Source organism: Dufourea novaeangliae, unplaced genomic scaffold (assembly GCF_001272555.1).
Source record: "Dufourea novaeangliae isolate 0120121106 unplaced genomic scaffold, ASM127255v1 scaffold177, whole genome shotgun sequence".
Taxonomy (NCBI): domain Eukaryota; kingdom Metazoa; phylum Arthropoda; class Insecta; order Hymenoptera; family Halictidae; genus Dufourea; species Dufourea novaeangliae.
Genome location: NW_015374070.1, coordinates 2,306,961 through 2,334,171, shown reverse-complemented (window position 1 = coordinate 2,334,171; position 27,211 = coordinate 2,306,961). Strand labels below are relative to the sequence as shown.

Sequence of the window (27,211 nt, the reverse complement as noted above, 5' to 3'; positions counted from 1 at the left end):
AAAAGCTTGTAAGTGTATAAGTGTTCCAATTTGTCATTACTAATCTGAGACCGACTAAAAAGCGCATTAACCAACGATACATATTTTCAAACATTATTCAGTCCTCATCACGACTGTCTGCACAAATTCCGAACGCAACTAACATCCTGAATAAATGTAACGATTTTACCCGTCAATTCGACACTGCATCGGTTAAATTCAATAATGTTCTTCAGAGATTATCGAATATATCAAACCGAGGAATAACTGCAGTCGCGAAACCGGTAGATACTTCGGTGTTACGGTATCCGCCTGATCCATGAAGCCCTCATTCCCTTGGAAAACCCGGGAGAACCATGGGTAGACATTAAATAACACGGGCGCATAACACGCGGAGGCAGCAGCACGCCACGCTCCGGATGCCCCAATAAAATATTCGATACTTTGCATAGCGAAAACTTCCAACCGAACTGTCGTTCTGAGTTTCGCCGAAGTAAAACTAACTGGAGCATTCGGAAAACAGATCTGTGGATGGAGAGAGAGCGAGAGAGTACGCAACTCGGGTGGAACGCGTGGCTGCATTACCACTTGGCCCGATCTAGACATCTAAATGATTTAGCTTTTCCTTTGTTCGAACTAGTTAAGCATTACAGAGGTGAGATCTCTTCTTGAAACATGTTCTTCCATACACTTATTGCATTGTATCATCTGTTTCATAAAAATTATATTTAGATGGTGGAAACGTTCAGCAACTTTATAATCACTTCTTAAACTGATTTAGTTGTGGTTTCAAAATGATTTAGCACCCCCTGCTTGACCAATTAAGTAGTATGCAGGCGAAATATGTTTTTAAATATGTTCGATGAACTTGTGGTATTGTATTATGTGTTTCATAAAATTATATTTAGATGGTTTAAACGTTAAGCAATTTAATAATCACCACTTGACCTGGTCTAGCCATCGTTTCTGAATGATTTAGCTCCTCTGTTCGACCAATTAAGTATCCCAAAGGTGAAATCTTTTCTTGGAAGATATTCCATACATTCATTATATTATATTATCTGTCTGCTAAAGTTATCTTTAGTAAAAATTATCGTAAAAATTAGCATAAATTTTACTTTATTTTCGACTTTACAAAGTCTGAAAGCAAATCTCTGACATAATTTTAGTTCATTACATGGATCCATAAAAATTTGGATTTGCATAATAGATCCACAATCTGATAATACTCTTTTGATAAGACTTTTGCGTTCTGTTAATTAGTGTCTGATAGCCATCAAGGGACACTCAAACTACACTATATTGCGTTTCAATAACAGAAGTTTAATACAAACGATGGATTGTTTCATTTAACGAAATGCAGAATGAATATCAAGGTTGGTTTTATTTCGACGAACTCTGTGTGTGTTCCATAAATGAAGTTTGCAGGCGAATATTAATTCACATTGCCTCGAATGTGACCGACACGTCGGTATCACCACACGATTTTGATTCCCCCGCTATTAGATTAAAATTTTCCCGTGGCGTGCAATTATTTCGGTTCTCTACCGGTGTTATCCGTTTTAATCCGGTATTATAACACGTAAGTGCTTCGAGATAATGGATTTCGATTCGCTGATGCTAAATTGTACAATACTAACCGGAAAATATTACCGGATTGCTTGGCGGAGACTGCGCTACTGGTCTCGGCTGTCAATTTTCACGAGTGATCCAATAAAAATTTCATTAAAATACTCATCCTCCGAAATGATATGACGGTAATGTTACGAACAATACTACGAATTTTACGAAAACATTAACATAATTGAACACAAATATTCTAATCGTCAACTAAAAAGAGGAAATAGATCCTTGGTTTAATTTTAATTTAATACTATTAGCAATACCAATAAATAATGTGCTATTTCTTTTTCATAAACGGGTTACACAGTTTAAATATATAATATCTTTCTACCCTTTTCTTCTATCAAAATGACGGCGAACATTGTCGAACGAGATCAAATATCATTGAAACAGCGTAAGGCTTCTGATTTCTTCAAAAATAAGTATTGAATTCGACAAATAATTGAATAATTGTATTATAATTTGTACTTTACCAATAATTATTATAAATATTTTATTGCTAATAATTTCAATTCGCGTAATGGTCCACGCCATAGTCCTGATATATTCAAAATGTCGTTATTGTGATATATTAGTGGAGAGAAAGTCAAATCGTAAACCTGTGTGTACGTGAACCGAGAATCACGTGTCCGGCCATGACTGTCGGAAACTACTGCCAGTGACGCCTGACCGCAATCGGTCAGGACTACTGAATCTGACGCCACATTGCCGAAATGTCCCCTATGCTTTGCTAAACATCCACCACCGGTGTGACGCTCATCGTAAAGAGCATCCTTATCCTGGGTTAAATTTCCAAAACAATTGAAATATTAGTAATTAAAAATTACGATTTAATAAATCATATACTGAAAATAGTAGATTTTAATATTCTATCTAACGCCTATTGAATGTGGGATTACACTAAGCAAGTCGAAGGGGGCAAGTGAAATGGTATTGAGTATCGTTCAGGTCGAGTACTTAATGTAGATTCAATTTGAAATAATAAAATAATGTAAGGATTAAAAAGAAAATTTTAAACTTGAATAGCATTGAATAAACTTTAGTTAGCTCCAGTGTGCGAGTTCCACGTATCAAAGCAGAATGTAGAAGAACATTGTGCAGAAGTAAGTGGAACCTAGTGACTGGTCTCTATCTAGACGAGATTTAAGTAAGCAAAACGTGAGTAGAACAGCAAAAACGTAGTGCAAACTTCCTCCCATCGTTCGATCGAACCTATCCACTTATCTGAATGCAATGAAAATCGTTCCTCGGTGATACTTTTAAAAATAAGGAAAAAGTATCAAAAGCAAGACGCTCGAAGAGAGCAAAAGGCTTCAGTCAATGACTACAAATACATGGTTTCCCCCGTGACGCTCCTCCGAGCCCCGACAAAATGGCGGCAACGGCGATACCAACGGCTCGTTGTAAAACACACCGCGGGGAAAAAGGAGACCCCGTCGAAAAGAAATTTTTCACTGTAATTTAATTAAACTGTTGTAACTCGACTGGAGTTTTGCTGGGTCGACACGCGAGCCCTGAATTCACAATGCTGACCACCACGCAACCGAGAGTCCGCGCAATTATTCCTGTCGGACCACGGTTCTTTTCTAACTCTCTCTCTCTCTCTATCTCTCTATCTCTCGATCTCTCTCTCAAATGCAAAAGTCGCCAAGGAACACAAGCGAAATAAGGGGGACCCCCTAGGGGAACTGAAAGAAACGAGATGTAGAAGCAAAGTTCCCTTTAATCTTTCCCCTCGATCTAATTCCTGCGTATCAAACATATTGTAATTGTTTCACTCGATTTCCGTTGGATCTCCCGACATCTCTCGTGTCCACGAAGTCTCAAATCCTTAACCCTTTTATTCCTACATTATTTTACAATTACGAAAAAAATTTTCTTTTTACATTTTTATCGATATTACAATGACATATAAATGATTCACAAGGCAACTTTAACATTTCGAAAGCGTTTAGTGTAGAATTTTCATTCGTTGCCATTTGGCAATACTTTTTTGCTTCTATCACAGTTATGTATAATAATTGATACTTTTTATTAGTTATTTACACGCAATGAAATCCGTTTTTCTTACATCCGATCAGTAAAGCCTCTTGAAATATTTGAAGAAATTAAAATTTCGTAAGTTCTTATTGTATTGCCAACAATGCTAATCACTTGAATTCCAGCACATGACAGAAAGAAAGGACAATAATGTCTTGATTTACCAATAAGCTTTCAAAAGCCTATGAAAACTTGTGTCACGCCATCTATACTAGACCAGAAGAAACTATTATATCAGATAGAAAAAAAAATTATACTAACATTTCATTGCGTAATTTCAAATACGTAGACATATGGCTACAGTGAGAACGAAAGGATTAAAGCCTTTAGGAATTTGTCCTGGCCGCACATCTATCTTGGTTCCAAATAGTTTCTATCATGCAAGTCACACTATCACGTTAAAATACTGCTAAATTTAAAATCTAGTAAATCAAAAATAATTCAAATTATTTAGGATGAGATAACTCTACCGCCACGATAAACCGCTTGATCCTCGGTTTTAGGGTATGAGAATTCAAGAACACGAGAGATCTCGCGAGATTCGTCGTGAAATTAAGGTACGAAATCATAACATCAGGTTAAAACACCGATAAATTTAAAATCTAGGAAAAAAAGAATAAATAAATTTAGTTAAAGATCGCGAGTAAGGTTGAGAGTTTCGTAAAAACTGTGGCGTATTCGGGAGCGTCCACGCTAAGCGTCTCACTGCTGTCATGTTAGTCCAAGGGCCTGTATTCGGAACACTTGTAGCAGATAAACTACAGACAAGAGTTGACAACAGAGACAAGAGGGTTATGCTAGACTTTCCACGAAAAGAGAAAAGTCTAGCGTAACCCTCTCTTAGTGCCTGTCTTTCTCTCCGTGGTACTCTTTGAGGTGTCCATTGTAACCCTGCGGAATTTCTTCTTGGCTGGGCGCAGCAGCTCCCTGGAAACTGAATTATCCAGACTAATGGCGAAATTAACCCCGCGTCGTCGTCTTCTTCAAGCCGTATTTGACAAGCCAGGCGACGCGACGCCGCGAAAAAACGGCCCTCCTTTTCGGTCTGTGCACGGGCTCCCTTTTTCCAAGGAGCACACGCGTTACTTACGTGTTTCGAGCTGGCTGACCTATTTCTTGAGCTCCCTGCCACACAGACACACTTACACATCATTCTGGCTTCTCTCCCCCTACCCTTACACCCCGGAACTTTTTCTTCTTTCAACAACGAACCAGGTGGATATTTACGCTTTTTCGTCGGCTGCCATTTGCTTATAGAGATTTCAAGTCGTTCTTGGGCACTGAACTTAGCTTCAAGCTGCATGGACACAGATTAACAGTGGAACTACCAGAGTGTTTAATATATAATTATGAAATTATGAATAATTCAACATAAATTCCAATAAAAACACCTTCATGATTTCAGTGATTGTAAAAGAAGTAATTTTTGAAATTCGTCATATCGACGGGGATTTGGTCGTTTTAGTGTAAATTCACGTCTATCTTGTTTCTTTGTTGTTTTCCTTAGTGGTGGGAACGAAATATCGTCAGAGTTTCGCAGCGTCTTCTACGGCCGATATAAGTTTGTTATTATACTGGTATTAAACTTCTTAAGCTGCATATGTACAAACACAATTTTTATTTTCGTCGATCTTTTTGGTAATAAATGGAACATGTTTCTACCATTTCAGTATCTCTAACGGATGAAGTAAGTCTTCGTTAAGCACTCGACTTCCTAAGCTTCATCTGGTACAGATATAGACTCACATTTTGTATTCGCTTCATCGATTTCTTTTTCTATCGACGAATAAAATAGCTGTACACTTCCATATCTTCTACTGTTGATATTAACTTGTATCCTATTAAGTAGATACGTACTTAAGGGTATAGGCTATCTCTGCACAGATACAATGACACCTAATTCTTTTGTTTCATTTTCTATCAATGAATGGAACACCTTAACAATATTTCAGCATGTTCTCCTATTGTTATAACTACGTAACATCTTAAGTTGCTTCTACACAGACAGACTGATATCGATTTGACTTCTCTGCTCCCTTTTCTGTCAAGAAATAGAACATAGCATGGTCTCCTAGTGACATAGATTTTAACTATCATTAAGTACTTAACATCTTAAGCTGTCTCTACACATACAGGGTAAGTCAATAAGAACTACTATCTAAAGTAACTCTTTACCTATTGGTTGTATCAGGAAACGTTTCAATGAATACCTAATGTAGCATTTTCAGATAATGGATACAATTTGAACTTTTTACATCTTATTTTTCTCGAGATACCTAAGTGACCTTCAGTTTTTTCAAGGTCAATGCATCTTTTTTTAATACTACAATGCAACACATTTTGTTTTCAGAACCTTGAAAAAACTCAAGGTCACCTTGACATCTCAAAAAAAATCAAACTGTATTCATCCGATGCGTCCCTTAAAATGCTACATAATCCATTAAACGTTTTCTGAAACAACCAATAGGTAACGAGTTATTTTAGGTAGCAGTTCTTATTGACTCACGCTGTACATTCAATCTATCTCACTTCCCTTCTAGCCACTTTTATTAACGCGAAATAAAAAAACACCTTCAATGCTTCAACACCGTACACTGTCGACCATGTAAATTTCATTTCGATACCGGTAATTTAAGCACCGCCTAGAAATAAAATATCCGCCAGTTATAGCTGTAACGGGCAAATTAAATAGAAAGGCAGCTTCGTAAATGTAACTTCATAACTTCGTTCGCTTGTTACATTTCATAAGCGACTCTAGCTCGTAAAAAATTCATGAATACACCGACCCGCCGGTTGGGTGTTAATACTCTCTTCCTCCCCTTGGTTTATCCCCGGACGATTGCACCCTCTTATTAACACCCTGTTGGTTTTCTGGCTGAAAACCAATTTTCACCTGGGGATCGACAATCCACCATGTCAAATGGAGAGATCTTCTTTCTGTTAATCTTATCGTCGATTACTATTCCTACAGAACAAACAATTAACCCTGTTAAGGTGGAATAACACCTTTTATGTAACTCTTGGACAGATGGACGGTTTCAATTGATAATACAAACAGCTGAATATGCTCTATTCTATGTAGGTCAGTCAAAAAGAATTCTGTGCTTTAAACGAAAATAATTTATAGACAATTAAAACACTGACAGAGGAACACACCTGTGATTAATTAAAGCAGTGACACCTTAAAACTGTGGTACATCGATAAAATCGCTCATTTAACTTCGACACACTATTGATAAGTTTCCTAAATACACATAATGTGAATTTATAAACTGTTTACATCCATAGAACGGTTAAAAAATTTGTTTTTACTTACTAATAATATTCTCACGGGTTTGATTAATGATACTAAGGATACTTTCAGCTTTTTTTACAGATGTTAAAATACATGTCTTCGATGAAACGTCGAGAACAGAATAATCCTCGCAGCTTCTTTCGTCGAGAAGCTAAAGGAACAATGACAGTGAATTGCGCGCAGTTTAACCGTCCAGGGAGGGGGAGGGGAAGTGAGTTGAGATCGCGAAAAGGGGGTGAAGAAGGTGCTTGTGACGAAACGGTTGCTCCAGTGTCCACGGAACGCAATTAAGATTCTTAAAAACAGAGATACACAGGTTAATCGAGTCAAAAATCCTAACGAAGTTGGGGCAGAAGTACTGGTGGTAATGGGGATAGGTAAGGAGGGGGGCGAGTTCGCCGAGGGAGGAGCAATTTTATCGCGCCCTTGTGTCGCTTTATGCAATTACGAGTCGTTGTCGGGCCATCGTGAAAACACGTCGTTCATCTTGTCGTGCTTGCGCATACCACCCCCTCCATCTCGATGTTCTCCTGTAATCCAAGTCGCTTTTGTACACATTTTATACCGAGGGGGTAAATAAATTCTTTTTCCTTTTCACCCCGTGGCGATGAAACTGAGATGCTTGGGCTATTAGATTCGTTTTTTTTTTCTCTCCTCGTTCTCTTCGTGTGAATTAGGTCGGCGCACGTGAGACCGTAATTTCGAATGAGAAGATTCGAGCGAAAAGGTTCGTTCGCGTTGAAACGTTAAGATATAATTAACGAATTACGGTCGGTTACAATTCTTTTCTCGTTCGTTGAATCCGGACTCGACGAAACGGAACGTTTGTCCGCTTTTTTTTGTAACCTATTTATCGCGTCAATCATTGTGAAAGTAAGTTTTAACTTAACGGTATTCAAACTCTTCAAACCTCTTTTTTATTACTGTAAAGTATTTTTTCTTTAGTCTCAGCTATTCTACCGAAAAGTACAAATATTAAACTTCAAAAAATGCTGCTACAACGTTTTCTTTTCAGTTTCGGAGAAGTAACCAAAAAAGATCGTACCGTTTTAATCAATAAAGATAAATGATACACAATTGTGGATCAAACAATACTTCAGAAAAATAGTCACCTTTGGCTTACATTGCCTTTTCCCAATGATTCAACAATCATTCTATTGCTTTCTTATAAAAGTTTCTCTCTCTAGCATCAAACCATTAGACTCTTTTATTATTCACAATAATATGCATCAAATTTCTCGTTTTTTTTTGCATGTCTTCGTCAAAATTCATATCAAATGTGAGATCATGTTTGAATAAAGAAAAAAACTGTACATACACACTATTTGCCAGTATCCCTCAAGAGGTTAAGCATCCAAACAAATTTTCGATCGAACACCTGCCAGTAAAATAATCTAAGCTGATCACGTTTCGTTGGTCCACCCTCTATACTTAATGTTTGGATGGCGGCTGTGGCAACCGGTGAGTTTAACGAACAGACGAGAGAATCCAGTATCAGAACCGACGCGGAACCGCGTGTACCGCGGGTGAACTTGATGGCCAGTAATACCATCTGCTACGAGGAAATCCGCCCCCCACCCCTCCTAACCCGCCAGTATACACGGGCATAATGTCGCGCTCGTCTCTACGCAGGAACGAGGAGTTACTCGACAGATGCAAGCCGGATGCGCGCGTTATGGGAGCTATTCGCTCGGCACTTAATTCCGTTCTTATTTCCGCTGGTGGCTGGCTTCACACCTGGTTTGGCCGTTGTTCGCGACTTTACGGGGCAGTAACGAACAGGCTAATCTGAGCGTTTCACCGGCGTACAGAGACGGGCGAAAGTTTCGAGGATCGAAGGGAACGAGAATCCGTGAATTGCTCGGTTTTAAGCGATACACGAGGAGACAGTGGTCTCTATTCTAAACTGGGGAAAATAGGGGTGTCTGTTTTATAGATCTCCATACTAGTCTGTACAAGGTAAGGGCCTCTGTTTATTAGTTTCTATTGTGGGATTAGATTTAAATAATACCGGGTGAATCAATCAAAATCACCATCTAGAATAAGTTGTTATCTATTAATTGTATCAAAAAACGTTTTACTGAATTATATAGCATTTTAAAGAACACATCAATTGGATAAAATCTGATTTTTTCATATTTTATTGTTTTTAGATTTTAATAACGAAGTAGTAAAACAAAGATGCATTGACCTTGAAAAAGCTTAAGGCCACCTTGATGTCTAAGAAAAATAAGTCAAATTATATCCATACGAGCAATCTCATAAAATGCTGCATAATTCATTCAAACGTTTTCTGACACAATCTAACTAGTTATTTTAGAGAGTACATAAGTAATGTCTCGATGAGTGCGACGACCTCGGATCCGCTCCGGGGCATTCGTGGAAAGGCGGAAAGGTTTTCAGTCCCTCATAAATTTGTTTCTTACACGAAGCCGAGTCTCTGCTTAGCTTCCCCCCCCCCCCCCGCCCCCAATAGTGAAAATAATTTCGTTGTTCGTGTCGCATTCATCGAGCAATCACTGTAGTTCTTGCTCACTCACCCTGTATATTTATGCCACTTTTTATCCCCACAGACGTATCGTACAATTTTTACCTACAGAATTTACTTTATCCAACGTTTCGTAACCAATACAGCCAACTTCATCAGTGGTGTCGACAGACATAGTGACACTGATGTGTGTGCCTTGCGGTGCTCCACTAATACACTGAATTTAACTGATTGCATGCTCACGTTCCGGTTCGTTGCTTACCAATCAAAAGAGATTACTAATCGGTCAGCTGAACAACTATTGATTCTCGAAAAGATATTTCGTGTCGCCACAGTTTCCACAGACGCGTATTGCGAAAAAATCAACCGTTTTGCCGCAACAACAACTCAGTTTCTAATTCCTCTGTGAGACACTCTCCGATTTACGTGTCGAACGTCGATGCGAGACACTCCAGGATGCTATGATAAATGGTACGTATATCTATCCCCCGTTTAAAAACGAAGTCCCGATTGACCAACACCGACAGAGTATCGTAAATTTCGACCAAAATAGAGAGAGAAAGAGGGTCGCGAGGAAAATTAATGGTTTTCTCCACAGCGCACAGCACACATACAAATACGTACACGTATCACGGGGAAATGAAAGAGGAGCTGAGAGAGAGAGAGAGAGAGTTTCGTAGACACCGATATCGAGGAGGCTCTTCTGAAGCGTTGATCGAGTTTCTATGAAATCGGAAGGGGCCTCAATGGGTATTATTACCGCATAAGGGGGAGCGTGGCCCGTAACGACGGTAATTCCGTCGGTCGATAAGCGATTGCGGCGACCTTAAAGGAACCGAGATAAGCAACACGTGAAAAATCTTTCTCTCCGTGTGTTCACGTGGCCATACGACCCTTCCTTTCCTCCCCCTTGCATCTCTGTCTCTCATTCTCTCTCTGTCTGATACTACGCTTATCGAGGGCGGTCGCGAAGGAGCCTCCGTGAAACTCATCGCACTGCCCTTATCGCGTGTCGGTCATGGGGAAAATGTTCCGAAAATGGGGCTGCTACTCTCTCGCTCTCTCTCTCTTTCTTTTTTTTTCTCCTCACTCACGGATGATTTGGTTTTTTGAAACGATTCTTCGTGGACGGTGAAACCTCCGGGAGAACCTGCGATTCTCGATGAATCGAAAAGGAGGGTGTCTAAGTGAATGTTATATTAATGTTATAAGAAGTACAGCAACCCTTTGGTTTAGTTGAACTTAAATTAAATTCTAATTCGTTACAGACTTTACACTAGAACTACTGAAGACGAACATATATAGGGTGTCCCACCTGACGTGAGTAACTTAAGTATCTCACTGACTTTTGATTTGCGGAAAATTTATTTTAATAAATGCCCAAAGTGATGTCCATCAACTTCGATACACTTTTTGTACTAATCCCTCGATCGTAGTTATTTTATTAGTTAAATCTACTATCATGCATTTGTGGATGTTTAGTACTCAAGGTCACATGAAGCTCGCATTATTATAGGTCATTGGATTAGTCTCGATCTCAAATATTACCCCACGCTGATAAAAATATGTAGTCACATTTTTAAAAAAAACATTGATGACCTTGAAATTTCGAAAAATATGGCCTTAAGAAAAATGTTTACTTATCATATGGTATATGATCACTCATCAGGTGGGACATCTGTCCAGGCCTGAAATTTTATGACGACACTTGGGTGGGACACCCTGTATAATACAATACAATAGAATATAGTATAATGTAACATGTGTAATAAATTAAAAGTCAACATAAATTCCAAGAGGCATCTTTATGATTTCAGTAATTGTAAAATAAGAAATCTAAAATTTGTCATTTTTAGGGGTTCGGTAGCCCCAATGTTAATACCATAGCAACGAATGGATCCTGTATTTTGGGATAAATCTAGTAATTTTCCAACCGTCCAGAATCCCACACGCGAAAGTGACTTCTCCGGGACGACGCCATATTGTCTGGTAAGCAAAACGAGACAGACCTCAGCGATATCTTCGTCAGCCCCCTTTTGTGTTCCAAAATTGTCCGACATTCTTTCTCGAGTTTCTCGCGCAACATTCGCTCCGAAGAAACTTAATCTTGGGAAAGTCTTTTCTGCCTCACCCCCTCCCCCGTTCGTTTCTACCTCTAACCCTCGAGTTATGGGTCCGTCGGATGAGAGAAAAGAAAAATGGAAGGGGAAAAAATTGGACTGAAAACATTCTACAGTACGAATACGTCGTGCCTGTTAAAGAGACCGAGCTCATAGACTTTGTAGCAAAGACAGGGGTAACTTCAATCCAAATTGTTCTCCATTTTCAACTGGTCACTCGACCCTCGGCGCTGTCTAAACGTCGTCGTCAAACGATGAGGACGAGCGATTCGTTGTAAAAGAAAATAATTTCCATTGTTTCTTTTCAATTTCCCTCGACCCAACCCTAACTGCCTGGACCCTAACCCCCGAAGCTATTTGAAACACGCGCAACCCTCGGTCGCGGACTGCCAGAGGCACTTTATCAGACGGACAGAACTTGATCTCAATGAAATTTCAATTTCACACCGTTAAACGTTCATAGTTTTACCATTGGGACGATATATCGTGATGGGAACGCATTTTATTTAAACCTTTTTTCAATGAAGAATATAAATATTTTCATATTGTTTTGTAAACTCATTGTTTGGATCGTTATTCTACCGTTTGTATTTTTTTTATGAATTTCAAATGTTACGGTTCAAAGTTCGAAACGTGTTGAATTGTAAACTCATTGGTGGGATCATTATTAATTGGTGTAATGGTTCAATTTAATTAATTATTGCCCAATGATTGGGTTGACCGACGGGTCAGTGAAAACCTTGGCCATAAGAACAAGAAAGGTTTTCTATATTTAGGGGATTCGAAAAGTTACTTCCCTCAAAATTAATGTTCCTTATATGACCATTGTTGCAGACAAAATGTTAAATTTTAGCAAACCTCAGAATCATGAGTTTTATATTTATAAATACCTAATGCACACACATTTCCACTAGTTTTTCATTTCTTAGTTTCCCTAGACACCAAACTTTCAAGTTCTTTAACACTACAATTATCAGTGTTGAATGTATTCTAAAGTAAATTGTGCAATATAATAATACGCATAACATTTAATGTAATACAGTATATAACATAAAATTTATGATACATTAAAAGTCAGAGACACTATTATAATGTCAGTAAACGTAAAATACGAATTTATTTGACGGATTTTGTAGTTCTAGTATTAAAACACACCCTCGGGAAAAACTATTTTGTTTAAAAAAGAAGAAGTAATTTAAACCCCAATTGAATTTCATTTTAAACTTTTCTCAACACCGAAATTGTAAGTTCTTCTTTTGTTTTTTTTGTTTGTTAATTTTCCAATAGATACATCCCTGGCCGACCCTAACTTTCAAATTATCGATCCGTGAATCAAACAAAACACACAGCGTGAAAAAGGCAATCAAAATGGTTCTTCGACGAAAAACACCCTAGTCGGAGAGGATAAGCTATTTGTTGTAAAAAAAAAAAAGAGAAACTGAGAGAGAGATAACCCAATTGCAATCGTTTTCCATTTTAAATTGCCTGTACGCGGGTGGATGCCTTTGTGTTGACGAAACAACGGAGCCGAGGTTCACGAATCGCAGAATTCGGGGATATCGATGGAACTTTTTAATCATTTGTTATTGGTGTCGAGCGGGGACCCATTCGATCATACATTGAATGGATCTCCTGACTGGCAATTCTGATTCCGATAAAACTTTGTACAATTACTGCTCGGTCCAAACCTAAGAATTTAATCGCTATATCTGACTGGGGTCCGTTTCAGACTTTAACCCTTGTATAGGCAACCAAAATATTCACAGTTATTGAGCAATCTTTGTACCCCTATTCTGACAGATTAAATAAACATAGATAATTTTACTTCCATACTTTTCCTTAATACTTAGTTTTCCTTTCCAATGATATACCAAGTGCTGTTTTAAGCAAGAACATAAAAAATTATGTAAAGAAACTCAGAAATGGGTACCTAGGTACCCGGTTGCCTAGACAAGGGTTAACACGTTGACTGCCGTACTGAATAAGGACGTATGTACCCAGACACGTAATATTTCGTTTCTTCAGTTACAAATCACCGAAAATACATGCGTTTAGTTAATAGAGGCTGTTGGTCTTGTTTTAACCCTCGAGTACATCGCACATTTTCTCTTATGCTCGTACATAGCAGGGTCTTAGGGACCCCATCCATTTTCAATCGTTTATATTTTTGGCCATACTACAGGAATTGATATGTTTTTTTTTATCTCTTATTAATTTTTTATATCTTTAAAATTATCGAGCGTCCGCAGCTAATATTTCACATACAAGGTGTACCACGAAACGTGATCAGCCCAATAAAAATTGGAGTGATCCACCCTGTATATCATTAGGCACCTGTATGTACTTATCATCCTGAAGGATCCATCCCTTGGTAAGTGCAGCCGCATCAATTGCTGCCGCCCTTAAACTCGGTTAACTCACCCCCGCCCATCGTGGCGAGGACTAACCCATAAAGTTCTCCATGTGACACAATGGAATCCGCCGATAAACCTGATAAACCAAAGACTCCCCGAGATTCCCGCAAACCATCTCCCGAAAACAGCCTAATCAGAAGACCTCGTCCGTTAACGCGAGCCAATGAGACGACGAAGGGCGGTGGGACGCGTTCAACGAACCGACAAATCCATTCGAATAATTCATCCAGCCGAAAACAAAGGGCGACCACCTTCTGGCACACGAAAGAGGAAATGGATACGGGCAAGGAAGGAAAGTGGCGGGCGCAAGCAAGCCCTCGCGCGTCCGATTCCACGGACGTTCCCCGCTTCCGAATCCCGGAAATCGCATCCCGGACGACGCTTCCGGGAACGGGGCTGGCCTAGCGTTCGTTGACTGGCGAGAAGGATCCTCCTCAACTGTTCCTGGGGGGGCTCCAACCCCTCCTCCTGCCCCTGCTGTTCGCGTGAAACGCCTCGGAGCAAGTACTACGCCCGCGGAATAGTTAAGTAGCGACCTCCCCCCCTTCCTCCCACAGTTAGCGCAATACGGAGGTTATATGCGGAGGAGGTTGCAGGCGGCCAAAGGTCGGATGGTCCACTGCGACACGCAGCGACCCCTCTCAAAGGAAAAAATTTTAATTATCGCCATTTTGGCGGTGTCCCGACGACGTCTCCGTGAAACTGTAACATGCTCGATTACATCTTTTATTCCGAGGCTAGGAACCAGTTCGCGAACAACTTCGATTAAGCCTATTAAGGGATGAATGTATGAAGACCCGCAAAAATATTTTTTTATTCTTCAGCTGTATTTATTAGGTGTACAGATCAATTCGTGGCCTTCTTTTCGTGGGTTTGTTGTTTACTTACAAAAAAAACAAAATACAATGAGCCTTGAAAATATTCCCCGTCAGTTTCTAGATATTTATGTCATTTCTCGGCATAACAAAGCAGTTGGCGAATTCCTTTTCGAAGAAGGTATGGCGGTTTTGAGCCAATACTTAATTGTGGGGGCCTCGAATTAATTTGTATATGTAATAATTAATGACAAATTTTCAAATTGCAGACATTTAAAAAATTTAAGAATATTTTTAGTTTTTGTTTCAGATGAACAGAACGACCAGAAGCATGGCAGTCAATCGAGCAATTTTTCTGGAGTACATATTCGACTTTCAAGAGCTTCAACACCATATTTATATCATATTTCCAACCAAACAAAATGTTTATTTATAGTATAAAATATAATAAATATACAAGAGAAACATTCAACAGAAACACCTTTCATTAAGTCCTTCAAAAAAGTTCCTAATAAAATTTAATAAAATCGCATGTCACAATAGAATACCCACGTAACAAGTTGACTTCCACAGTGTAAATGGCCATACGTAGTCAGACATCCTTTATTTCGTTTTTCTGTCATAAATCGTCGAAAATATATGCGTTTAGTTAATAGAGGCTATTATTCTTGTTTATAATGATACTGTGATATTACTTTTATGCAAAATTTCGCAACAGTATTTAAACAATTCAGCCTCTTTGCAATGGACATACGTGTCACCCATATTTGGGTGATGTGTGGCAATCAAAGTATTAAATGACCGTCGCGCAAAAGAGCAGACCAATGGGATTCGACAAAGTCGATTGATCGCTCCCTCAATTTGAAACTCATCGATATTTATCGCAAGACCAGGTACATAATACATTCACGTGAAAGTTTGTGGTCCGAAAATAAGAGCGTGGGGGGGAGGGGTATATCAAATTTTACAAAGCGACGAACCAAAGACACCGCCACTGGGGAGGGGTTATCGTTCAAAAAATCAACAGTGGGGTAGATCGTTTCTCGTTGCAGCACGCGCCCAGAGAAAGGGGAAGATTTTTATGGAAAATTTATCGAGACGGAATTTCATTAAAAACACATTCTCCTGCGGCGGATAAGCGGAAGAGTGGGGCGGCGGTTAGAGAGTCATGCAAAAATATACAACCAATAATTTCGCGTCGTCTCGCAGAAACGACCGGGCATTAAAGAAGTTGATGGCCAAAAGAAGTTAATTGCGCGTGACATAAATTGTGTCTGCGCGGGAGAAAGGGATTAAAAGCCTTCCGCTAAATAGGTTGTCGCTGAACGAAGAAGACGAAGGAACGGGGTGGAACAAAAAAAAAAATTGGCGCCGTGGAACGTGTAATCTTAGGTTGGGCTAGGTTGTTTCGTGAACGACACCGCCGAAACACCGCTCGTCTACCGTTTTAAGCGATGACTTTGATTGCGCGTGCGAAGATTTGTTGCTTGCATCGATCGACAGGTTGATTCTTGGGTAACTCGCGTATGATTCGGTGTACACGACTTGAATAACAATGAAATCTGTGTAAAAAAAATTATGTGTCACAACTGACTTGGTGTCGGTTCTCCGCATTGTTCTTGGATGGTCAGGTGTTTTAGGATCAACTGACTGTACGCGAATTTGATCTATTTTACCAGTCAGATCACACCATAGTGAAATATTTCGTGATCGTAAATGTTTGTATAATGACAAAATATTGCACCATGTGATTAACCCTTTAACGCCCAGACTGTTAAATTGTTGTGGAATATATTAGAAAATTCATCGATGTTCCAGAAAAGGAAAATATACCCACAAAACTTCCGAGAAAAAAACGATAGAAAATATGACAGAGTTTGTGTCAACTATAAAAATTCGATCTTGTAAGTAAATCTTCATACTAATATTATCTGTATTTTTATAATAGGGCTGATTTATGAATACGAAAATTTATTTTATACTGTGTAAGCCACTATGGATTTTGTTCACCCACGATAAATAAATCTGACGAACGCAAGATTCATGCATCGTAGGGTTAAGATGTTAGAGTTAAATCTGAGAATTAAAGGATTAAACAAAACGAGTCTACATAATGTACACCCACTAGCAAACTTGGCTTCCGTTAGGGAAAAAAGTAGCGTAAGAGAAAAGCCTCCTACCACTTGGTCTCGGAGTTACTGAAATTTATGCGAAATTAACAATTCGGTTTAACATTTATTTGAGTATTTGAAATAAATTTATCAAGCAATAAGAAGCCCTAATCGCTATATTGGTTTTTCCCCTAGAGGAAGCAGAGTTTACTCGTTGGTGTACATAAAGTAGGCTATCCGATGCGTTTAGTTGATACCACTATTATCGCTGAACATCACAGTCTTTGCTTTCCTATCCAATCATTAATAACTTTTTCGATGCCGTTCATACGGTCACAAGTATTTTAACAAATTCACCAGCGCCAGTGTTACACACGACCCGATGTATGAACGCCATGTAGCGCACCGTTCGACAGAGACAAACGCTCGTCGACGGAGCATAAGTTCCTTGATTAGTCCGTTTACACGACTAGTAAATTCCAAGGGGAAGGGGGTGAGGGTCTGATTGGCTCGCCAGGTCACGTGTCGGTAACCGTGATCTCCGATTCCCTAGGCGACGCTCGCGATGATTGGTGGAACCGTCGTTGCCGGATTTATCGCCGGAATTACCGCTGACACGACCGCCATCTTGTATCGTTCACGGTTATTTACAGCGGTCCAGAGGTAATGGTGCGTCGATTTCATACGGTTCACAGGGAACGGATTCATCCGGCCGTGTTATTACTTTACTTATAAATCTTAATTGTCGATAATGGCTCCGTGTGATTCTTCGGCCATTGTCTCGTTTTCTGCCACCGTCTTGGCGCCGGTACCGTTATTATTTTCGCGTCTCATCTGTAAAGATTCGATTGATACACCCTACATTTTTTTTGTTCATAACACGTTGTGATTAACCGGTCATTGCATAAATCCTCGGTGCCAAATGATCGCGCTTCTTTTTGCTTCACGTCGACTTAACGATATTTCTATCACAAAAGTCACTGGACTTCAGTAGCAGTCCCGGATTTGTAATTGATTGAGCAACAACTTGCCGTTCGTACGTTTACGAATCTGTGAGAATACACTTGTGTTCACGTATTTGTAACCATTATTTATGCATTTATGTTGCTAATATGAGGAAATGGTTAATACAAGATTAATACAAAATACCACTTGGAATTCTGAGGCCAATTAGATAGTTTATGAAATATTTAATGTTCAGTGCCGAGGAACTTTCGAACACTCATCTGAAATCAATCTGTTAATTCATAGTAGCATAAGCGTTGCTCATCGAGCTTTAATATCCCCCAAAACAACATTTATTTAAGAGTTTCAGCAATTTCAAAATACTTCATAATATTTACTGCGCGTTCGATAAGTGTTCTACTACATAGCTTATAAACGGAAGTATACATTCCCATTAATAAAGGATTTGATAATTTATGTTTTAAAAATATATCAATTGCTTGAAATCGAGAATTGAAAGGATTACGAACACCTCTGTGACTCACTGTAAACTTTTCTCTCTTCGATGGAAACTAATTCCGATCAGAACAATTTATAATGTGAAACTAAAACGTGAAGTTCTAAGAACACGTACAGCCACCAGGTGTCTGACTTTTGAACAAGGAACACGATTGTCTGTAGCTGGGTCAAAATGCACCCTGCACCAAGGATTAAGGAACTCAAGGGTCCAGGGACCGTTGGCCATTCTATTACCCTTTATCGAGCACAATATTTAATCGTAACCACGAAATTTCAGTGAGCTCTCGCTCAAAGCAATCAACAACGAGAAATCGATCCCCTTCCGCGAAAGCCTAAACACGTTCGCCCGGTGTGTGGTTCCGAGTAATTACGAAATTCCTCAGTGTTGGAGAATCAGAAACACGGGGACTGTACGGGGCCGCGGTAGAAACGTGGGGAGTGGGGATTCTGTTGCCTTCAAAACATTCGCCTTTAAATGTTCCGCAAGACCTCCAATTCACACGGTTCGTTGGTATACGCGCTCTCTTTTCTCCGCGTTTTTAATTAATCGCGCCCGTCTCGATCTGGGCCGGCCGTGGTCTCTGCATTCATCCTGTCCCCGGGTTCGTTTTATAACTCATTATTCTTCTCGCGGCGGGGCAAAAAAGGAACATGACTGGGGTGACGGGACCCGTTGAAAAACGGCTAAACAAGCTTTAAGCGCGTTCAATACTACAAACTACAGAGAGAAATGTATACTAATACCCCCGAATCCTCTGAGCGAGGGGCCGTACGTCGAAAAATCGACGAAGATGCACTGGTGATTGGTCACCAGAGATGGTAAAATTGATTATCTAGACATAGAGTTTCGTGTAACGAATAAAATATTGAAAAGGTACTTCGTCACTTTTTAATCGATTAAACCGTGAAAAGTACAATTTTTAATAGTCAAATGATACTTCTTCTGGAGTGAGTAGGCATTTTGTAAACCTCAGGACCTTACACTTTACCAAAATTTTACTTCCAATGCTATGGAACACCCGAAACATTTTAATGCCATTTATACAAAGACTTTCAAACGGTTTTTGATATGGTCAATCACAAGATTCTGGTTAACAAACTCGAATGTATGGGTTTTCACGGCAACTTACTTCAATGGATCCCCAGTTACGTGCACGACAGATTATGCAAAGGAAAATTTAACACTGTCTTTTTACAACCAATTCACACATGTAGCATCCGGAGTGCCTCAGAGTTCACGTGTAGGATCACTCCTCTATAATCTTTTCATCACTGACATCTCCAAAACCTTTAAGCACTCAAAATTTCTATTGTATGCAGATGACTTGAAAATCTTTTAACAAATGGTTCGTTATGCATAAAATTAATTCCATTATACAGTTGCAACGCGCAGCAAATTTCTGTTGAAGAAAAAGATAAGGATAAAACTGCATTCTGTACTGGGACTGGATTATGGCAATTCAAGCGAAATCCATTTGGATTTTGTAACCGCTCCAGCCACATTTGAACGTCTTATGAAACCCGTTTTAACAAATGTAAACTGGAAAATCTGTCTGGTATATCTAGCCGATATAATTATATTTGGAAAAGGTTTTCAAGAGTCAACGGCCAAGAAGGATATTAATAAAGGCTCGAGATGGCGGACTGTCGGGGTGACATATAATGTTGAACGCAAGAAGCACGTTAGGTGTTTGAAACTTATGGAAGAAAGGTCTAAAGCATAGTTTAGAAGTAACAAGTCTAAATTGTTACGAGCCAAAGAAAAGTGCCACGAATTCTACTTGAACCTAAATATGTACATCTCATTAAAACAATTTCAGTTAAGAAGCTTTTTTAAGACTTGAATTGAAATACATAGTGAGTTTCGAGAATCTCAGGGCAATATGTGAAAGTAATACGAATCTTTAACAGGTTACTATGTCACTGAAAATACTATTCTATTATCTATTATCTATTTAAAATTATCAGGTATACCAATAAGCAATTCACTATAGTACCAATATAGTGGCAATAAATTGTTGATTCAGAATATACTTTTTCCAATCTTAATTACATACTTATAACAGATATTCTTTCGAATCTAATTTCCAATGTTATGTATTCAGTCGAAATAGCGGAGAATGATAGAAACAAATAAGGAACACCGTTAAAACAGGGCAAGTATTTGAATTATTCCGAAACGAATACGTTGTTTCACGAAAAAAAATGGTAGACTACTTATTAGTACACCCACATAATAATACATTTTAAAAAAACAAGAGATTTTACATCGAATGATCGTAAATATTATTTCCTGTTGTTTATTTTTCCCAACTCCATTATTCCGAAGCTGTATTATGAATAAAGAAGGAAACTGATACGGGGACACGTAAAAGTAATTCGTATCCACGTAAAATAATCCTTTTAAGTCGGTTCGCGGTACACGTTTAATAATAGCGCACTTAATACACGACAATGGCCGTACCTGACGCGTATGTAAACTAACCACTCGGCCGCGGGACTGTCGTTAATTAGAAACGCGCGACGGGCGCATAAGGGGGAGGGGGGGGGAGGAAGGAATTTTCCCGCGCAAAAGCTCATGCGTACGGCGAACGAAACCGGGGCCAACATATAATCGAAGAAACTGTGTCCGGTGAGAGGGAAAATAATGAAAGAGTGAAAGAAAAAAAACAAAGAAATACCGAGAATCCATTTATGCCGTGAAACAGCGAGACGTCTGATCAATTCGATCTCATGTCACTGGCACGTTGTTTCGGTAAATCCCCTTTCACGAAAGTATCTCCTTCTGTGCTGGAATATCCTCCCCGACAACGTGATATGATTCCACCGCGAAAAAATAAATCGAAAAGGTAAAATAACATCGTTTCCACTCGTTTTATTCGGAACAAAGTAGATTCGAAGGACTGGTCGGATATCATTGGCAAGAACAGTATTTTCTTTCATTTTATGTTTACGAATGTATCCGAAACACATAAGACACAAATGATTGTTTTGTAACAGATTATCATTTTAATGTGTTAAAATTTTAACGAAATTTTACACATTCAAGATACCTTGTTAAACAAAACTTATCGAATTTTAAACGAAATTTAAACTAACCTTACGTAATTATGTATAAAACAAGCATTCATATCACCTATCATTTTAGATATTCGAATGTACAGTTTTTCCGAGTGAAAATGACAGCAACGACAACATATGAAATAATGAAGAAAAATCGTCGCTAAAATCACGTATTGCGGCAAATAAAAATTTCCTACAGAAACAGCCCTGATTTCCCCATTGTATACGTACTTCGTGAAACTTTTCGTTCTAAAAGTCGTTTATATTATCATTCCCTCGATTCCTTAACTGATGCAACAAAAGTAGTTTCAACGCAACATTTTCGCACCAGAAATCCGTGTGACGGACAGTTTCACTCCCGAAACAAGTTACCTTTGCATCCGCAGTCGTAATCAAACTCGAAGTTCACTGTATTCACAGTAACAGAAAAAAAACGTGTAACGATTTTTAAAAAAAATCGAGCCTCATTATTTGTTTCTTCATTGAGCACACTCGGCAATTAACGACCTAATTAATGTCGTCAATTTAGTTCAAGTATCGATGTCACGGAGCAGACGCGTACAAACTTCACGAATACGGGGAGGGGGCACACATGATGGGGCACATTCGGGAAGGGCGCAAAAAAAAAACTTTCAAACATCCCGTACTTTTCGCGGTGTAAACACGAGGGCGTTCCGAAGATCCCGTAACTGGGTTAACCCTGACAGAATTCGGGACGCTGCGTGTCCCACTACAGTCTCGCTGGGTTAGGTTCAAGGAAACTGTTCACTCTAACCGTATTAATTTATTTAAATTGTCCGTCAAACTGCTCTTAGGAGCGAAATATTCGGTAGAAATTTTTCAGAATCTTTTCTTGTTTACGTTCCTCATCTCCAGGAAGAATCACTATTAACGTATTTAAATTAACAACCAAACTGTTTGTGCGACCAAAAAATTCGGTAGTAATTGATTTGAGTCTTTATTTGTTTGCGTTACCCATCTTGAGGAAAACGCACTATTAACGTATTTAAATTAACCGCCAAAGTGCTTGTACAGCCAAACATGCCGATAAACATTTCTGGATAATTTCGTTTCTTTATGCTGGTCACTTTGAGGGAACGATTCGCATTTATTTAAACGAATTAACCGCCAGACAGTTTACGAAGCCAAAACAGTTAATGAGAACTGTTGGTCAGTAAAACAAATTGTTATTGTCGACTGCTACAGTGGACATACCTACTATTGTATATTTCTGAATTATAACATATTTCATTATCTTTATATGACTAAATATTGATACTATAATTATTCACAATTCACGGGTGTAGTTATGTTTGAGAGAATTATTGGTCATATCGAACTTATTAATGTTATGGGTTGAACTGCCTATACCTAATATCCTTCAACGAACCGTGTTGTTACGAAGATTAATGTTTCCATGAAAATTATCATGACAATTGACAAAATTATAGAGACATTTAGCGAGAATAAGTAAAAGTAATGTATAACCAACGTTTATATCAAATGACAAAATTATTGCATGACTACCGAGCCTATGTAGTAACAACACAACTCATTAACCTATTAATCGGAAAAGTCCGCTAGTTCGTCATTTCGATTGAACCTTAACTTTCAGCAATATTGTATTTTTTTATTTATTTACCCAATAATACTCGCAATTAACTGTACCAGAATATTTTGCGTTCGTATAACCTACACTGTATTTACTTTTATTGCATAAGTATCTTGGTCGGATTAATTTCATTCGAGTTCAGCTTTAACATATTACCGCAGGGGGGTTAACCGTGGCCACGTAAATCTGTTTACGATCGAAATATTATCCTGGGTTAATAGATTAACAGACATCGTATTAGAGGCGTACTTACGGCGACACCCGGATATATCTCTAAACTCCTCCGTCACTTCGCCACCAATATTGCACATCGAATCGTCGGACACGTTCGTGGATTTCTCAGTTTCGGGGGGGAAGAACCGGATGGGCGGTTCGAAGATTGGTAACTAGGTTAATCTTGATAGGTATGGAATTCCCCACGGGATTCCTAAATCAGCGGCGGTGCTGCGAGCCGAGGAACCGATAGATCGATAATCACTCCCATCCATCCCCGGTGGGTCGAGATCGAGAAACGAACGGATACCGGATAAAATACCGTACGATCGTTCTGGCATCGACAATCGTATGTCGAGCGATATCCCCGCGCGACTCGTTCGCTGCTAGACGCTAGTATACTTCCGGCGTTTCAAACGTTTCGCATTTTCGCGGCATAAACACGAGGGCGGTCGAAAAGCTCGTGCAACTAGGTTAACCTCGAGGCGTTCCAACGTACGTTTTGTTCGACACACACGCGCGCACGAGAGAGAGAGAGAGAGAGAGAGAGAGAGAGAGAGAGAGAGAGAGAGAGAGAGTTAGGAAAAAAAAATAACAGACGAAAGAAGGAGAGTCGGTTTATACCGTTACTCACCCGCGACGCAGCCGATCGGGACTGACGACGATGATGTCGACGGCGCCGATGACGATGGCGACGAGGACAGGTTATAACCGTCGATTCCACCGTGATCGGGGCTGACTCTCGACAGCTCGACACGTCGAGGTATCATACGCGACTGTCGGTGAACCAGCGAAACGATGACGGGATCAGGCTAGGGGACCACGGCCCGTGGTTAGTACGCGGCGTTCCTCTATCGACTCGCGACGACTACAGGAACAACAACGAGAGACCACTCACTGTATCCACCGACCGCGAGAGCGTGCACAAACGAAACGACAGACGGTCTGACGATGACAACGACGAGCGGCGACCGACCTCGCAAAGGGTAAAAAACGTTTCCCTGCTTCCACCACCGACACCGCCCTCGCGCGCCTCGCCACACTCGCCACGATGAACGCGCAACCGCGACGCCGCCTCGGCACTGCGCATGCGCACCGACCCCCTCTCTTCGGACTGTCACTGCACCGCGCGCCGCGGTCCCCGCACGGAATCACACCGCGATACCGGGATTCCTGTGCAACGGGGGAAAACTTTTCGGAAGCGCATTAGATCCCGCTACCGATGTTTCCGACGTGTTTCTGTCACCTTTGTCAAACTGCCGACTCTACCCTATCCCCCACCCCCTCCTCTTTCCACCCCCGTTTGTCAAACTTTCGGCTTAAGGCGTTCCCTCCCGACCCATTCGCTTCGGTGTTGCCGACGAACTCGTAATTAGAGTCGATTCGCGCTATCTCGAAAATAGACTTAACACGCTCGACGCCCGCTCTACTGTTTAAACCGTTACTCGAACGACGCCGGGTCACCTGTGACCCACCTATGTATTCTCAACGTAGCGATAATGACGATAAATTTGAATGAAATGATAATAAACAAGGTCTTCTGTGTGTATAACGAAAATTTTTTGAATCAGTATTGACCCGGTAAAGGCATTCTGCAATGTTGTCAGACGGTTCGAGAGTGAAACAGATCATATGAGAATAACCTCTCAAATATGTCCTAGTATATGTCTGCAAAAAACTAACCGTATTTTCTAGGCTTAAAGTTAATGTCTTGAGAACGACGTATTTCTATTAAATGCAACGCAATTTAACAAAATAGCGATATTTGAAAGCAAATAATGTTGATGTAATAGTTGTACACGAACTTCGAATTTTATTGGAATTTCTTTTCACTCTTCTCTTTTCTTTCTTTTTCTCGGGGTGTGTTTTTTGTGTTAATTAAGGGCGAAACAAGTTATTGTTGAGGTCTAACCCGACTTATCGTAAATTAAATCTAGCCTGAGATTTTAAAAACGACATCTCCCGAACTACCGGCGGCCCCCGGGAATGCAAATTAGGTGTAATTTGAAGTTGGCGCGCGCAATGACCGCGTCGGTCTTCGCCGGGCGTTATCTCGTTGAAGGTGCTTCCGGATCCGGCTGTACGAAGATTATTTCATTCATGAAAATGACTACAAAGTTTCTCTTTTACGAAACCGGATGAAAATTTATCGTATCATTAAATATACATAAATTATCGTTCATTATAACATAGTATGTATAGGTAATATTTAAAAAAGATACATCTATAACCGCTTAATATTAAAATTGCTTTTTACGTTCTTTATACCGTTTATACCCTCTGAGCGGAGAAAGCAATTTTAAAAAGTCGAAGATGAAACCAGCTTTCGTGTTTAATTTTGCATTCCTTCGTATCGGCAAAGTGTCCCCTAAGTCCATGACGGACAGATTGTAGACAAGCTGTGAACCAAACTTCTGATATTCTCAAGAAAGGACGAAACATTAGATAATATAAAAAACATCGGGACTATAAATGGGCACATGAAAAATTGATATCACTCTATCTTACTGGATAATTTGTCTTGTTTATGTTCGTATACAAATTTATTTGTGTATTCTAATATCACTGTGATCGGCCATTGCTGGAGTTTTATATGTTAATATTAATTCAGAAAATGGCATCGTACAGTGCAGTTGTATAAGTTTGAAGGTGTACGAAATGCACAAATAAATTATCGACAACATTTTAACGTTAGAAATATGCTACGCGATGCAACAATTTTTCTTACACGTTTACTTGACCTTATTTAGATAGATGGTGGACATATAGAAAATCCTTTCTATTATCGTAGTACTTATTTTTGCCAATTGTTCATTATAAATATAATTTTTTCAAAACAATAAACGAGTCTGTTCATTTATGAAATCCCTGTACTTTCATCCCATATCTGTGATTGTATACAACGTTATACCGATCACCTTGAAAAAGAAGTTAATATACGAACTGTACATTTCGGAAGTCCTCAAACTGCACGAAACCGTGGGCGTTATCGCCTGTCCCGAGTTCGTGAATAAAACGATACAGGCGAAATCCAGAAGCGAAGCCGATCTAAAATCGACTCGCGACGAAGCCCTTAGTTAATGTAGATTCGATTAAAGTCGACCAAGTACGAAAAAGTTTTCCAATCAGAATGGTACGTGCCCCACGAGCCTTTCCACCGTTGACCGACTGGGGAGAGGAGGCAGAGACAATCGGTGGACCAGGATGAAGAAAGAGAAGTCCGTCCAGTATCCACAAGGACATCTTAGCCCGATGAATTCTTCGGCGGAGCTTTAACGCGGCTGGCTCCCCTATAACTCGACCGCTTCACAGTTCTTCACTTGACATTCCCTCGCTATTTTTTCTCCTTTTACACACTTGAAACTTCAATCCTGCCTGAAAAACCGACTGGCTACGGTTATTATTAATAAAAGCTGGATGGTCGAGTGTCTCCTTAAGTGAATGTGAAACTTATACAGGCCGTTTCAAAATTCGGGAACTCTTTCTGTGCGTGTCAATTATATCGATACATTCGGATATCAGTGTAAAAATTATATGATGGTTGGTGGTGACGTGCTTGGAAGGCCGTGAAAATTATATAGGGGGTTTAAACATTTTCGAAATAACCCTAGAGAGCATATCAATTCACGCTAATGCATGTCGACATAAAGACTTTTTATAAATACGTGTCTGTGAGATCCTGTTACAGTTTACGATTGTTCCAGCCGGAGGCTTTAACAATCTATAATCCAAGAGTTAAAGACATGAACGTTTAATTCTTGGGTCCCCTATTAATACGAGTTTAGAGTGTCGCTAATGACAACAACGTTATGCATTTTTTTTTCTAAAAAAAAAAAAAAAAACAGATTTCACGGGCCATGGAGCCTAAGTTTTCTGCGTGAAATCGTTGGACGATTAAGCGTTAATATTCATTTCAGTTTAGTGCGTCCGCTAAATACAGTCGCGGTATTTCAGTGAGAGGCGAAAAAGTTTTA

General features: G+C 39.6%; 1 long non-coding RNA gene across 1 annotated transcript in view; it reads right to left on the bottom strand.

The window, feature by feature from the left end:
- The window catches only part of LOC107190384, a 92,631-nt gene extending 68,661 nt beyond the window's left edge, over positions 1-23,970 (bottom strand). Inside the window, exon 1 of the long non-coding RNA XR_001516248.1 lies at positions 23,872-23,970. This is a non-coding gene — a long non-coding RNA (uncharacterized LOC107190384). The remainder of the gene's footprint in view (positions 1-23,871) is intronic.
- Between the last annotated feature and the right edge of the window lie 3,241 nt (positions 23,971-27,211).